Source organism: Python bivittatus, unplaced genomic scaffold, assembly GCF_059951505.1.
Source record: "Python bivittatus isolate LINGU-HERP-01145 unplaced genomic scaffold, Pbiv_v1 ctg000580_np1212, whole genome shotgun sequence".
NCBI classification, from domain to species: domain Eukaryota; kingdom Metazoa; phylum Chordata; class Lepidosauria; order Squamata; family Pythonidae; genus Python; species Python bivittatus.
The window spans coordinates 31,117,501-31,131,607 of record NW_028277087.1 but is presented as its reverse complement, the minus strand read 5'-3'; positions in this window follow the sequence as shown (position 1 = coordinate 31,131,607).

The following is a 14,107-nucleotide window of genomic DNA, read 5'->3' as shown; positions in this document are numbered from 1 at the left end:
TTGTCCTACAAAGTGGTTGTTGCAGTCCTTACACTGTATGTTGTAGATGACTTCTGTTTTTTCTTCTTGGGCTACTGGGTCTTTTGGTTTGCTTGAGATGTTTTGGAGAGCTTTAGTTGGTTTGTGTGCTATGGAGATGCCATGTGGTTGTAATAGTCTATTGGTAGTTTCTGAAACATTTCTGATGTATGGCAGTGTTATTCTTTCATAGTTTGTGTCAGTTGTGTTGTAGTAGGTTGAGTGGCCAGACACTTTTTGATAAAGTTGCGTGGATATCCATTTTGTTGGAAGATGTTGTGGATCACCTATACAACATCTTCCAACAAAACCTACACAACATCTAGACCACCTATGCAACAACTTCAGCTAAATCCAAAAATGCGAGGGAATTCCTGGAAGCTTGGTATTCAGGCAAGGCCACACAAAACCCCCACCCCCACCAACACTGGCAGGGCATGCCACAGTATATAAACAGAGAGTAAACCCCATTCCATTCTAGCACTGAAGATGTTAGCTAGCTGGGTAACGAAACCACAGCAAGAAAACAGCCAAGCTCAGAGAACCCCAAGGACTCCACATTCCATTCTGTAACAATTGGTTAAAATTGGCTAAAATTCTAAAATACAAAACCTTATAAAAAGGGAGACAAGGAGCATTTCTGCGTGGCCACCCATCCAGAGCTAACAAAACCTTTGGGTGAATAAGTATATTTGAGTTCCACTAATCATCTAGTGTGTGTTATTGGACTTCTGGTTTGGCACAAACCCAGAAAGGGAAAAGAAGGTTCTGATCCTTCTGACAATCAGTCAAATCTGTCAGGTCAAATTAGCTTCTTTTTGTGATATAGTTATATGTGTGTATGTATGTTTGTATACATGCACGCACACACACAATATCATAACTATATCACAAAAAGAAGCTAATTTGACCTGACAGATTTGACTGACTATGCAGCTGTAATACCTCCCTATTAAGCAAAGCTATGTTTATAAGCAGAAATCATTATTTTTTCACTGACATAAAGCTGCAGTAATTCCTTGAGATAAGCACAGGTCCTAAGAAAATGTGTTAGTTCACAGACAAATGTTGGCCCTTTTATTTATTTCTCGTGGAAGGATCAAATTTTATGCAGCACAAAATTAAACCTGTCTAGTTTCTTAGGATATACTTAGATAGCTGTTTATCACTTTTTCATTGTCTATTTTCAAGAGTACATTTTTTAAAGGTATAGTTTTAAAATGTGTAGCCTCAAATTTGGCCTGATTAAATGTTTGCACTCTCAGTCTTTGAAATGGCTCTTCATCAATATAATGGAAAGACTGGACAATATGGTTCTGTGTGATCAAGATTCAACCTTATTTTTAAAAGCTGATTTATTTTTAGAGATATATAAGTTTATTTTACTTCAATGGTTTTTCTTTCTTTTTGCATGTATGTATTCTGCTTTTTTCCCCTTTTGTTGTAGGTGTACTAAAGCTATGTATGTATGTCATATATGAAGAGGTTCTTTATTTAAACAGGTCTAAGAGCAAAAGTGAATTTTGCAGTTTCTTCTGTAATTCTTTTGTGAGTCTGGGCCAGGTCTACCATTATGGAGGACGAGGGGGGAATTTTTCTGTCTGAAATCTGAAGTAATATTATATCTCAGAAACCTAGACCTTTAAGTGGAGAAGAGATAGAACTGCATGCATCATGGGGTTTTGTTGTTGCTGTGTTTAATTAAGAACCAGCAAATGTTTGTCAGGTTTTATTTATGTGTCATACAAAACTTGTACAAGATTTTCAAACTAAATAATTATAATTCTAATATCCCCCCCCCCAATTTTTATGGAGGCTGTAATGGGCCAAAAAGGCTTAGTTTTATCCTTTGCCATTGTTGTATCACTCTGTTCAGTAGTATCTAATTTCTTCATTAATTATCTTCTTATCTTGTTTCTACAGGAATGCTTGTAGTTATTTTACTTTTAAATGTGCTATTTAAATATTTGGGCTGGGAGGGGTAAGATAAACTACTGTAATGAATAAAATGGAGAATGCTATTTCTTCTATCTTGGAAGGCAGGTACATAAGACCTGGGCTGGACTAATAACACTAAACTCAGTCTGGAGCCAAGGGAGGAGGGAATAGTCATTGATTGATTGATTGATTGATTATATGGTGCATTCACATCCCAATTCAGTAGAATAAAAACATGAGATAAAATACAAAATATGAAGTATAAAATATAAAATTATAAATATATGTCTAGATTACAAATATAATTTTTTACTTCATTTGTCACAGCCAGGAAATCAACAAAATCTCCATTATAGGCTCTGTTTTGGCACTCTGTCACTATATGTTGGATAGTTTGTTTTTCAGCCCCACAATCACAATTCAGCAATCTTGTTTTGCCCCACTTATAAAGGGCATCTGCACATCAACCATGACCCGTGCAAATTCTGTTCAATGTTTTCCATAATGCAAAGGACTGGTCAAAGCCAGATGGTTACTCTGAGATGCAGAGCGAACTTCGACATTGTGGAGGGTAATTTTCTACCCAGTACTGTTTCCACATGTTGTCGATATTAAAGTCATCTTCTACAAGTGATTTAGCAATTGAAATGGCTGGATGTCTAGATCTTAGCCTATTTCGCTCCAGGCAGATTACCTCACTCAATATTGGTAGCTGGGGATTATCAATAATCTTCTGGTATTCTTGAGGGCATTTTTCCATCTTACATCCAGGGGTGGTATATGACTCAGAACAGGCAGCCAGTATGTGGGAGTAGATCATATTGTCCCACTGATGATACGCATTGACTCATGCAGTCGTGCATCAATCCTGCTTGTGTGCAGACTGTTAAGCCACACTGGGGCACAGTACTCTGCTGCTGAGTACACCAAACTGAGTGCAGACACTTGCAACGTATCCATCGCCAAACCCCAACTAGTGCCGCATAATTTGTGTAAGATGTTATTTCTACTTCTCAGTTTGGTAGCAGTCTTCATCAGATGTTCTTTATAAGAAAGCGTCCTGTCTAAAGTAACCCCGAGATACTTAGGATACATGTTATGATTAAGTCGATTTCCCTTAAATCTTACATTAAGCTCTCCGCCTGCTGATCTATTGCAGAGATGGAAGCATGTTACTTCCGTCTTAGTTGGATTAGGCTGTAACCTCCACTTACGAAAATATTTATCCAGTATTTCTAAATCAGTAGTAAGAACATCCTCAGTTGTCTCAAAAGATTTATGTTGGGTGGCTATAGCCCAGTCATCCACATAGCCAAACTTCCAGGACTTTGTATAGGGTATGTCGGCTATGCACAGATTAAAAAAAAGGATACAAGAACCAAGCCTTGTGGTAAGCCATTATTTAGTATTTTAGGGACACTAAAATCATTTAAAGACTTAAGAGAAAATGCATTGTCAGAAAAGAATAAAAATACATCATGAACTTTGCAGGCTTTGTATATGCTGATTTATACATATAGGTGTACTTTTTAAAAAATTGCTATAATTCAGATGCAATACCTCTTATCATAGACAGTCTCCACTCCAGGTGCTAAGCCAGGAGTTGGCTGCCTATAGCCACAGTGCTGCATGGAGTCCTCTAAGTGGCCTTCAAAGATGCCTCTGGCTATGATTTCTGAAAAGAAATGGCAGTTTTCCACCATTTTGACATAGGGAACACGTGAAAATTCTAGTGTAAGCATCAACCTTGAAATAAGCGTATTCAAGTAAACAGAAATATAGAATCTCCCCCAAATTTACCCCAAGTGCAGTCTTGTCTACATATATGAACCAGAACTTTCCAGTCCTCTGCCAGTGCCACCAGGGGAGGAAGGCTAATATCCAAACTCCCCTGTTTCTACTAGCAGGACTACTAGTACAGATTCAGAAGATTATGCTGACTCTATCTATTAGGGCTGTATGAAGCTTTGAAGGATGCTCTGCATTGATCAAAATTTTAACTGAAATGCATCTTCCAAATAGCTTCAGAAAATATTAAGGCACCTGGCAGAGCTCAACCAATAGTCTTCTGCACTTTCTGCTTTGCTGAAATCTAGGTATATGCCTATCACTTTCTGATGGTCAACTAAATTAGTCACTCTATCAAAAAAGCGGTCATGATTTGGCATTATTTGTTCTTGACAACCCCTGGTGACTCTAGTCACTCGAAGTGAGTTCCATAATGGATAAAATCCTTTCATCTCAAGTGGCTGATGAGTTTAATCGGCAACCTTAAGCTGGCCTTTGCATTGACAGACTGGTCTGGTCCAGCCCAGTCTGGACCTCAAGAATGAAGCCTGCCAAAGGCACAAGAAGCCCATGGACCTTTACCAGATCCAAGACTGACTGCACTCAGCCAGGGTAAATAAACTTGGCTTTTGAGGTGAAGGCCAAGATATATATTTTTTAATTATTGAGCTTGTGTGCACATTATAAAACCATTACAGAACAAAAGCATATAACATTCCAAATTAGAAAAAGGCAGTTGATACAAAGGGGCAATAAAATAAATAATACATTAACTAGCTGCAGTGTTCTGTGTTCATAGACAGTAATAGAGCCATATACATCAGAGGCCATAAAATGCATACATTAGAAAACAGAGTGCTGTGGTTACAGAGTCCTTGTCTTGTTTCTTCCTGGATCTTCAAGGTCAATTGGCAAGAGCGGGTGAGGGCTATACTTGCCATTTAAGTCCCTATTGACTGAGAAAGAGAAATGCCAACCTCAGATACCACGGTGGCAGGAAAAAGATGAACACTTCATTTCTCATGAAGACATTTAATGTATAGCCAAAGGAAAAGCTGAAGGTTATTATGCATGACCATTACCACGGGGGTGGAATGAAATAGGGAGCAGTGTCTTCTGCTCATTGAGAAGTTGCCACTTACATAAGACTCCCCGTGTGCAAACAGCCCTATATGCACATGCTTCCTCTTTGCCTCCCCCCACCACACATATTCAGCATAGGTTACAAAAGCATATACAGTGTGTACTTGTACATTCTATAGGTACAAGTGAAGAAACTTCATTAAAGAAAGTTCTATCACCATTTCCACCAAAGCAAGGTATGAAGGGGTGAAGCCAGCAAGCCAGAATGTGCTCAACCCATCTCATCTAATTTCAGTCAACACTGACAGAAGCTTATGCATTTATGAACATATTCTTTTAACTTGTTAATTTCCTAATTGTTAATCATTTAATATAAAATTCATAATTTGGCTCAAACATTGCTCTAAGCCAGTATTTCTCAAAGTGTTGTCCAAGGATGCCTGGGGATCCCCAAAGACCCTTTCAAAGGTCTGTGAAATCAAAATTATTTGCCAGTCTATGTTGAAAAATAATACAGTATTAAAATCCCATCAAACAATCATGAGAAGTGGTAGTGGCAGAAAATGTGTCAACTTTAATGTTTAACTCAGTAAATATCGATAAATATAACCCATACAAACAAAAGCTCTTTTGGGGTCCTGCATAATTTTTAAACGTGGGAAGAGGTCCTGAGAAAATACATTTAAGAAACACTGCTCTAAGCCATCATGTGATTTCTTTGGTTTTGGCTTAGTATGTTGTGTATGAACCATGATTAATGTAGGTCACAGTTATAACTTATGCATTAAAGCAGGAGTGGGCCACTCAGAATCCAGACAACAAGCCCCATATTTCCTTTCAACCTCAGAAGAACCAAGATGTCACCTAATGAAGTTTGGGTGCAAAAATCACTGATGACATGGACAACTACTGCCTCAAGAGAAGGCATCTTTTCTCATGTTCATTTATCTCACAATTGCATTCAAACAATTCTGTCTCACAAAGTGTTCTCCCTCATATGCATACATTTTAAAATAAAATATTTTTATTGCTCTTAGTATACAGAAAATTAAAATTCAGACCGAACAACAATTAAAATATATGAAAAAAGAAACAAATACGAATGGATATATGGATATATTAATAAAATAGAGAGAGAAATAGAGATAAGAAAATAACTTATCAAGATTTGTCAATAAAAAATTAATTCTTGACTGTACAGAAAGCTACTGGTCCTTATCATTCTGAGAGTGAACCAGAGTCTTTCCATCAAATTAAAACAGGCTTTTTAGCTATAATCCAAACATGACTCATCTAGAGTAATCAATCTAGATAAGTTCATATTTGGTATATGGTTCAATATTACAGTACTGTGCAAAAGTTTTAGGCAGGTGTGAAAAAATGCTATAAAGTAAGAATGCTTTCAAAAATATATATTGTAATTGTTTATGTTATCAATTTACAAAATGCAAAGTGAGCAAGCAGAAGAGAAATCCAAATCAAATCAATATTTGGTGTGACCATCCTTTGCCTTCAAAACAGCATCAATTTTTCTAGGTACACTTGTACACAGTTTTTGAAGGAGCTCGGCAGGTAGGTTGTTCCAAACATCTTGGAGAACTAATCACAGATCTCCTGCGGACATAGGCTGCCTCAAATCCTTCTGTCTCTTCATGTAATCCCAGACAGACTCGATGATGTTGAGATCAGGGCTCTGCGGAGCAAAACCATCACTTCCAGGACTCCTTGTTCTTCTTTACGCTGAAGATAGTTCTTCATGACATTGGCTGTATGTTTGGGGTCGTTGTCCTGCTGCAGAATAAATTTGGGGCCAATCACATGCCTCCCTGATGGTATGGCATGATGGATAAATATCTGTCTGTATTTCTCAGCATTGAGGACACCATTGATCCTGACCAAATCTCCAACTCCATTTGCAGAAATGCAGCCCCAAACCTGCAAGGAACCTCCACCATGCTTCACTGTTGCCTGCAGACCCTCATTCTTGTACCACTCTCCAGCCCTTCGGTGAACAAACTGCCTCCTGCTACAGCCAAATATTTCAAATTTTGACTCACCAGCCCAGAGCACCTGCTACCAATTTTCTGGACCCCAGTTCCTATGTTTTTGTGCATAGTTGAGTCGCTTAGCCTTGTTTCCATGTCGGGGGTATGGCTTTTTGGCCACAATTCTTTCATGAAGACCACTTCTGGCCAGACTTCTCTGGACAGTAGATGGGTGTATCTGGGTCCCACTGGTTTCTGCCAGTTCTGTGCTGATGCCACTGCTGGACATCTTCCGATGTCGAAGGAAAGTAAGCATGATATGTCTTCCATCTGCTGCATTAAGTTTCCTTGGCCGACCACTGCATCTACGGTCCTCAATGTTGCCCATTTCTTTGTGCTTCTTCAAAAGAGCTTGAACATCTTGAAACCCCAGTCTGCTTTGAAATGTTTGCCTGGGAGAGATCTTGCTGATGCAGTATAACTACCTTGTGTCTTGTTGCTGTGCTCAGTCTTGCCATGGTGTATGACCTGTGACATGAAACTGTCTTCCACAACCTCAGCTTAGTAGCAGAGTTTGGCTGTTCCTCACCCAGTTTGAAGCCTCCTACACAGCTGTTTCTGTTTCAGTTAATGACTCTGTTTCAACCTACATATGAAATTGATGATCATTAGCACCGGCTTGGTATAACTGGTTAATCATACACCTGACTCTAATCCTACAAGATCCCTGACTTTGTGCAAGTGTACAAAGTGTGCAAGTGTAAGAATTGATGCTGTTTTGAAGGCAAAGGGTAGTCACACCAAATATTGATTTGATTTAGATCTCTCTTCTGTTCGCTCACTTTGCATTTTGTAAATTGATAACATAAATAATTACAATATATATTTTTGAAAGCATTCTTACTTTATAGCATTTTTTCACACCTGCCTAAAACGTTTGCACAGTACTGTAATATTGAACCATATACCAAATATGAACGTATCTAGACTGATTACTCTAGATCAGTCATGTTTGGATTATAGCTAAAAAGACTTTTAATTTGATGGAAAGACTCTGGTTCATTCTGGTTCACTCTGAGTCTGGGGAGATTGATGTCAGGTTCAGTCCAAAGAACTCCAAGAGACAATGCAAATACAGTTCTGTTGCGTTTATTAGCTACAACCTCCAGACAGAAAATCTCCTCAGACTGAACCCTAGTTCCCAAGCCAGCCAGCCACAAGACCGTGAATTCCTTAGGGAGGTGCCAGCCTCATCTTTTTGAACTTCCCATGCTCCTGTTGGGGGCTAAGAACACGCTTATCTCCCTGAGCCTGACCTTCATAAGTCCATTCCATCACGTCTGGAGACATCATACCCCTGATTTCTTCGCCTACAAATCTGGTGGAGAATTTTGAAAGACCAGTTGTGTTCTAGTCTGTTGTTAATTGATTGGTTATTGGTAACAGTATGGCATGAATCTTTCCCTCCTACCCTTTATTGCCCAGGATCTTTATGACTTTATGTCTCCCATATAGTTGTCTCTGACATCCCTGAAGTTGTATTTATTTTTTTAATTGTTTTCTTTAAATCTTTGCATTTTTGCAGTATGCTTTCTTGAAGTAAACAGCATTTCATTCATCCTCCATCTGAAAGGTATTTCCCCCCCCCTGAAAGCAAGATATTAGAATTGGGGCATGGTCTACATATATCGAGCAAGTCTGCACTTCTTTGATAGGTGGTATGAAAGCCTTAGAGATCTACCACATATCAATTCTTGAGTATGTTTGGTGTCTTGCTGAAAAAAATGTGTAGTTTTTCATTTTGGGATTCTTTAATCTCCAAGCATCGGTCAAAGCCAATATATCCATATATTGAAAAACCTTTCTTGGAAGCTGTCCTCCTTTTTCCCCCCTTGGGATGATTTGTGTAAGCTTGGTTCTAGCACTTCATTCATGTATTCTATGATAATTATTTCCTCCTCTGCAATTACTGTTAACATCTGGAAGAATCTTTCATAGAGTTGTTCCTTAGCTATGTTTGGGCACAGATGGATGCCAGTGTTAAAACCTTGCCTTCTTTTCTTAATTTCAGGATTAAAATTCTTCCTTTTTTGTCTTTTGATTGTTGTAGTACTTCTTAGGAAGGTGATTTAAGATAAATTACTATTCCATTTTTCTTTGTCTTACCTGATGCTGTATATTCCTGGCCAAGGAGCTTTTTTATCTTCCTGTACCTGTCTCCATTGCATGCCTCTGCCTGATCAAGTTCAGGCCACCTACACTCAAATCAGGAAATGTCATCCCCTTAGCAGTGAGCAGGGTGAGATACCTGGCATTCATAGTAACTCCACAGGAATGATCCTGAGGTCTAGTTTCAGGAAAGCAAAAATATATCCCAATCTACCCACTCACACTACCATTCACACTATTGTGCTCCTCCCCCTATTTGCAGTTATGTCCCTGACAACATACAATTGGTTTCTCTCATAAATGTGCATAGATGTCTCATCAGAAAAATGCATTTCTTGAAGGTCCCTGACTCTTCCATTGAATCTCGCATGATGGTCTTTGTGTGCCAAGAGAATAAAGTCATGAAAACAGATTGTAGTGCATGCTATATATCTTAAACAAATGTCAGCAATAATTTCTTTTTGTTTAATGACAAACCTTATTCCACAGGCAAGCCTACACCCAATTCCAATTTACTTTGTAAGAACTAACTACTGTTGGTTGTTAAATAGTGATCTCTATAGCTAAACCACCCAAAATCATACAACCTATACATTATATTCTGTACAGAGTTTGTTCTCTCTTTTTCTGTTTCCAGATGTCAACCATTTTCACAAGCTGTGATTGCTTTCCTGTTCTTTCTCTTGCTTTCCAAACTGCAATATTGCTCATTTATTTCATTGCAAACAGAGAAACAGTTCTATTTATAGCTCTACTACTGGGCAAATGATGACCACATATTTGTCTGCCTCTTTTTTCTCCTGCCCACCTCACTTCTCATTCCTCCCTGCTCCTTCCCCCTTTCCCAGTCCTCACAGCTGGTGTTTCTTAGGAACATGTGTGTGGGTAGTTTGTGCACAAAACTTTTTGTTGTTATTTTGTGACTGAAATTCTAGAAGCCTGGAACTTACAAAGTGTATGTGCTTCCCCCTCCCAGTTGCCTGTAGCTGTCTGACACATAAAAAAGCAGATGTGAGTTGTCAGAGATTATCCCTCACCCCACCCTTGATATGAATATTCCAGAAGGACAGAAGCAAAACACATGAGAAAAAATCAATACAGGTGAATTTTCCTCCTTTGATACTTGTCTTCAACTGTGATTCAGAAATTATTTTTTCCAAGTATGATCAATCAAACAAAAAATAAAAATGGCTGGTGCTTTCTCCCTATATTTTTCTTGTAGAGCTCTATTCTATAAATACTATCTTAGCACCAACAGAAAAGATGCGCTATGATGCATCTAAACTGCCATCAAAGGATATTTTATTGAAATACTTAGGTAAACCCAAAAGAATTTAAGTTCTTGACAGCTACCATGAATGATTAACCTTTATAACATTATGAAAAAGTCAGGATCTGCTGTATCCAAGTAACCATTTTGTGTGCTTGTATACAGAGAGTATATGCAAAATTCAACTCCTCATCAAGGACAATTCATTTTCTAACAATCCTCAGTTTGACATTAATTTCCCCCCCTCTTTATCAAATTGCAACTGTGCTAAACTAATTAGTTTCCAATCGTCCTGGATGTTCCCCTCACCCGCGCTCTGGCTTCATTTAGTTTATTGTGAATTTGTATGCATGAAACATAATTAAAGTGTTTTGTTAATGCGGATGACCCTAAATGGACAAATTCAAATTGGAAGGGGAGAGGCATGGCGAGAAAAAAACAACAACTCTATAAATTTAGGAAATGGCCTAATAAACTAGAAATGTACTATTTTTGTCTACACCTGGCATAACAATGAGGAATAATACTTAACTGCTATTATTTCTTGTAGTCTTTGAGATGGGGAAAAACCCCTATGTAGCTTTAAACATCGAGTAATAAACAACTACATGGAGAACCTTTTCAAAAAGTGTTATCAGCACGCAGCACAGGAAATGAAAGAAGAGCCATTTTGCTGCATAATATTGATCGGTGCATGTATGTGTTTTCATAATGGCAAGAAAAGAGTGTACAAGTCAATTTTAACCCATGGTTACATTCTTCTTAGCCTTCTCCTTACTGCTAACTGTTCTAAAGTTTGTTGCAACCAAAGTAAATTATACATCAACCATCTTGGTAGGAGGGGATCCCTTCTGCATTAAAATAACAATCCCTTTTCATTGGAATGATCTTGGATAGTTGTGTTATCTTCTCCAGAATTTATCACCTATCAGTTAAGAATCATATAATTTCCACAAGGGCTACAAACCTGCACATGATATTAATCTGTTGGGCATTAGTTGGTGGTTGGGCCCCTGTGCTGAAGAGAACTCAGAACTGATTTATAATCTGGAATAGCAGATTACAAAGAATATTGGCAACCTGGAAGACCTGCATTGAATTCCCTTCCTCCATTATATCTGCTAATTCCATATCTGTTTCCTTGATGCTGTGAGAATATGCCTTGCCCTATCCTCACCATGGGCTACTAATAATACACAGAAAGGGAACTGCCCTGCATGGTTATATTAGGAAAAGAAAACAGATTTTTACAGTTTTTTCAGATTTAAGCCTTGCCACTGGTGGGGGAATGTGAATGGGCATTGCAGCGACATCTGATAGACAAAACAATGAATTAGATGTAAACATATAGAGGAGAACTCAGGAAGGAGCCCACATTTCACTGAGAGTGCCACAGTTTTTGAAATGGGTACTGTCACATTCTGGAACAAGTGAGGGGTCACAGAGAAGTTAGGGAGCACAAAGTAGCTCAAAGCAGCAGTCTTCAAGTAAAGAGAGCAGAAGACAAAAGGAAGATCAGAGGCCTTGAGAGAAGACAATAGCAGGAAATAGGAAGCCTTCTAGCTCATGCAAGAAGAAGATGGTCCCTGAAGCATTCTAAACCAAAAACTGCTTTTTGCAGTCCCTGCAGATGCTTCCAACTGTGATTGCTAAACATCAGTGGCGTGGCTTTTCAGCATTTTGAGGCAGGAAATACAATGTTTAGTGCAGTGTTTCTCAAACTTGGCACCTTTCAGATGTGTGGACTTCAACTCCCAGACTTCTCTGGGAGTTGAAGTCCACACATCTGAAAGGTGCCAAGGTTGAGAAACACTGGTTTAGTGTGTACCCTAAAATAGGTTTAACAATTTTAAATAAAGTACCCTAAAAGTTATGGGGAAGACAGAATATCCCATTCTTTATCCTACCCACTGCAGCTTTTGCCTCCTCCCTACTCAGTCAATGTTCAGTATAGTCCCTCACTCACTAAAAGATTATCCATCTATGCTCCAAATGAACTGGAATCTTTCATAGTCAGACATTACGTGGACAGCTCCACCTCACCTGGAGGAGCTAACTGGACTACTAAAAAGTATCTTCAGTCTTCTAACTTTTCAGTCTTCAGATTCCAAAGCTATGGAGTTGGCAGTTCTCCAATGGAGTCATCCTCTTGTGTCCAAGGAGGATGGCAAAACTGTATCTTTCAGAAGTAACTATGGAATAGACTGATTTTCTCTATCAGAGTATTTTGCCACATGCAAGAAATGAAATGACCCATGATCTTCTTGCCTTGGTATTTGTTTTCAGAAACTAATGGTCATCTCAGAAAAGTGAGACCTTAAGCAAACTTTCCTCACTGATGGGCAGAATCATGAAATTGTAAAGAGAGTTAAGCTGCAGTTATTCCCAGCTTGCAATAGCTCCACATTTTAGTGGGTAGAAGCCACTATACTTTAGTGCAGGGGTTCTCAAAATACGGCCCGCGGGCCGGATATGGCCCGCCAGGGTCATTTATCCAGCCCGCCTGCCTGATTGGCCGCCACTGCTGTCTGTCAGAAGGGGAAGTGTTGGGGCTGTGTCGGGAACTGCAGGCAATGCACGAGGAGGGAGATTGCAGAGCCGGACTATTCTACATGACAGGTATGCCGGGTCCGGCGGCTCTCCTTCTCTCCTCAAACTATAGTCCGGCCCCCCAACATTCTGAGGGACCATGAACTGGCCCCTGTTTAAAAAGTTTGAGGATCCCTGCTTTAGTGGGTGGATGCTCAGGAGATGTGCCACAATAAGAAAGACTAGAGCTGACTCTGGGTGTGACTTGGAGACCTACTCATTCACATACATTCTCTCAAATAAATATTCACATGAATACATTCTCACAAACTTGTTTGTACATGCTAAGTCATTAATTCCTTTCTGCACATATATGCACCCTCCTCCTCCTCCTCCTCCTCCTCCTCCTCCTCCTCCTCCTCCTCCTCTAATGTTCTCCCTGGTAGGGTAGAAAAGGACACCAGCAGAAACTCTGTACAAGGATAACAAGCAGGTGACAATCTATGCAAACCTGGCTTTTAACTGTATTCCATGCTGAAATGCAGAAACTCCCCTGTTGCAGGAGGAAGAGATTGTCAGGCTGGAAGGTATGGACAGGGTGAGGAACTGCAAGTACTGTCTGAGGTCTAATTCCAGAAGAGGCTACTCATGCCCAGAGATACACAAAAACAGTAGCCAGTACATCAATCTAGAAGTCAAAGCCAACCAGTTCAAATGTTAGTTGAGAGTTAGAGGCAAGAGACCATAAGTTGATGTCCAGTCAGGTATTGATTTTTCTCATGTACTCTCCTCCCTATCCCCTGTGGGGAATATCTTGGATATCTAATTTGGCCACATATGTGCCTTACAGTTTCCTGGCTAAGAAATTTGGACAGGTGGGTTTAGCACATTCAGTCTGGCAGATATTACCTGTATTAGGTCACTGGTCTTAATTACTTTTCATAGTTAGTAAATACTGCATTATTTGCCACTTCTGTGCACTATGGAATGTGGTAAATATGCATTGTTTTGGAGTTCCTTCCTGGAGAGATTTGGACAGGATCAGCTGGAGATAAGAAACCTAAGTTATAGAGACATCTTCAGAAAGTATCTGCCTAATGAGGAAGCAGACATTTGTTTAAATTTCAGTGTGCCACATGTGTGAATAGGGATGAAAATGTCCTATGCCTCCAGTATCTCACTCCAAGGAAACCAAACTCTGGATAATTCCATGCGCTTCTGGAATTCTAACCCTCTGGAGAACAGAGGCTCGAATTCTAACTATATACTGGAGTGGTTAATTTTGCTTCTATTTTGCTATACATTTCCAACAATTCAATCACTATAT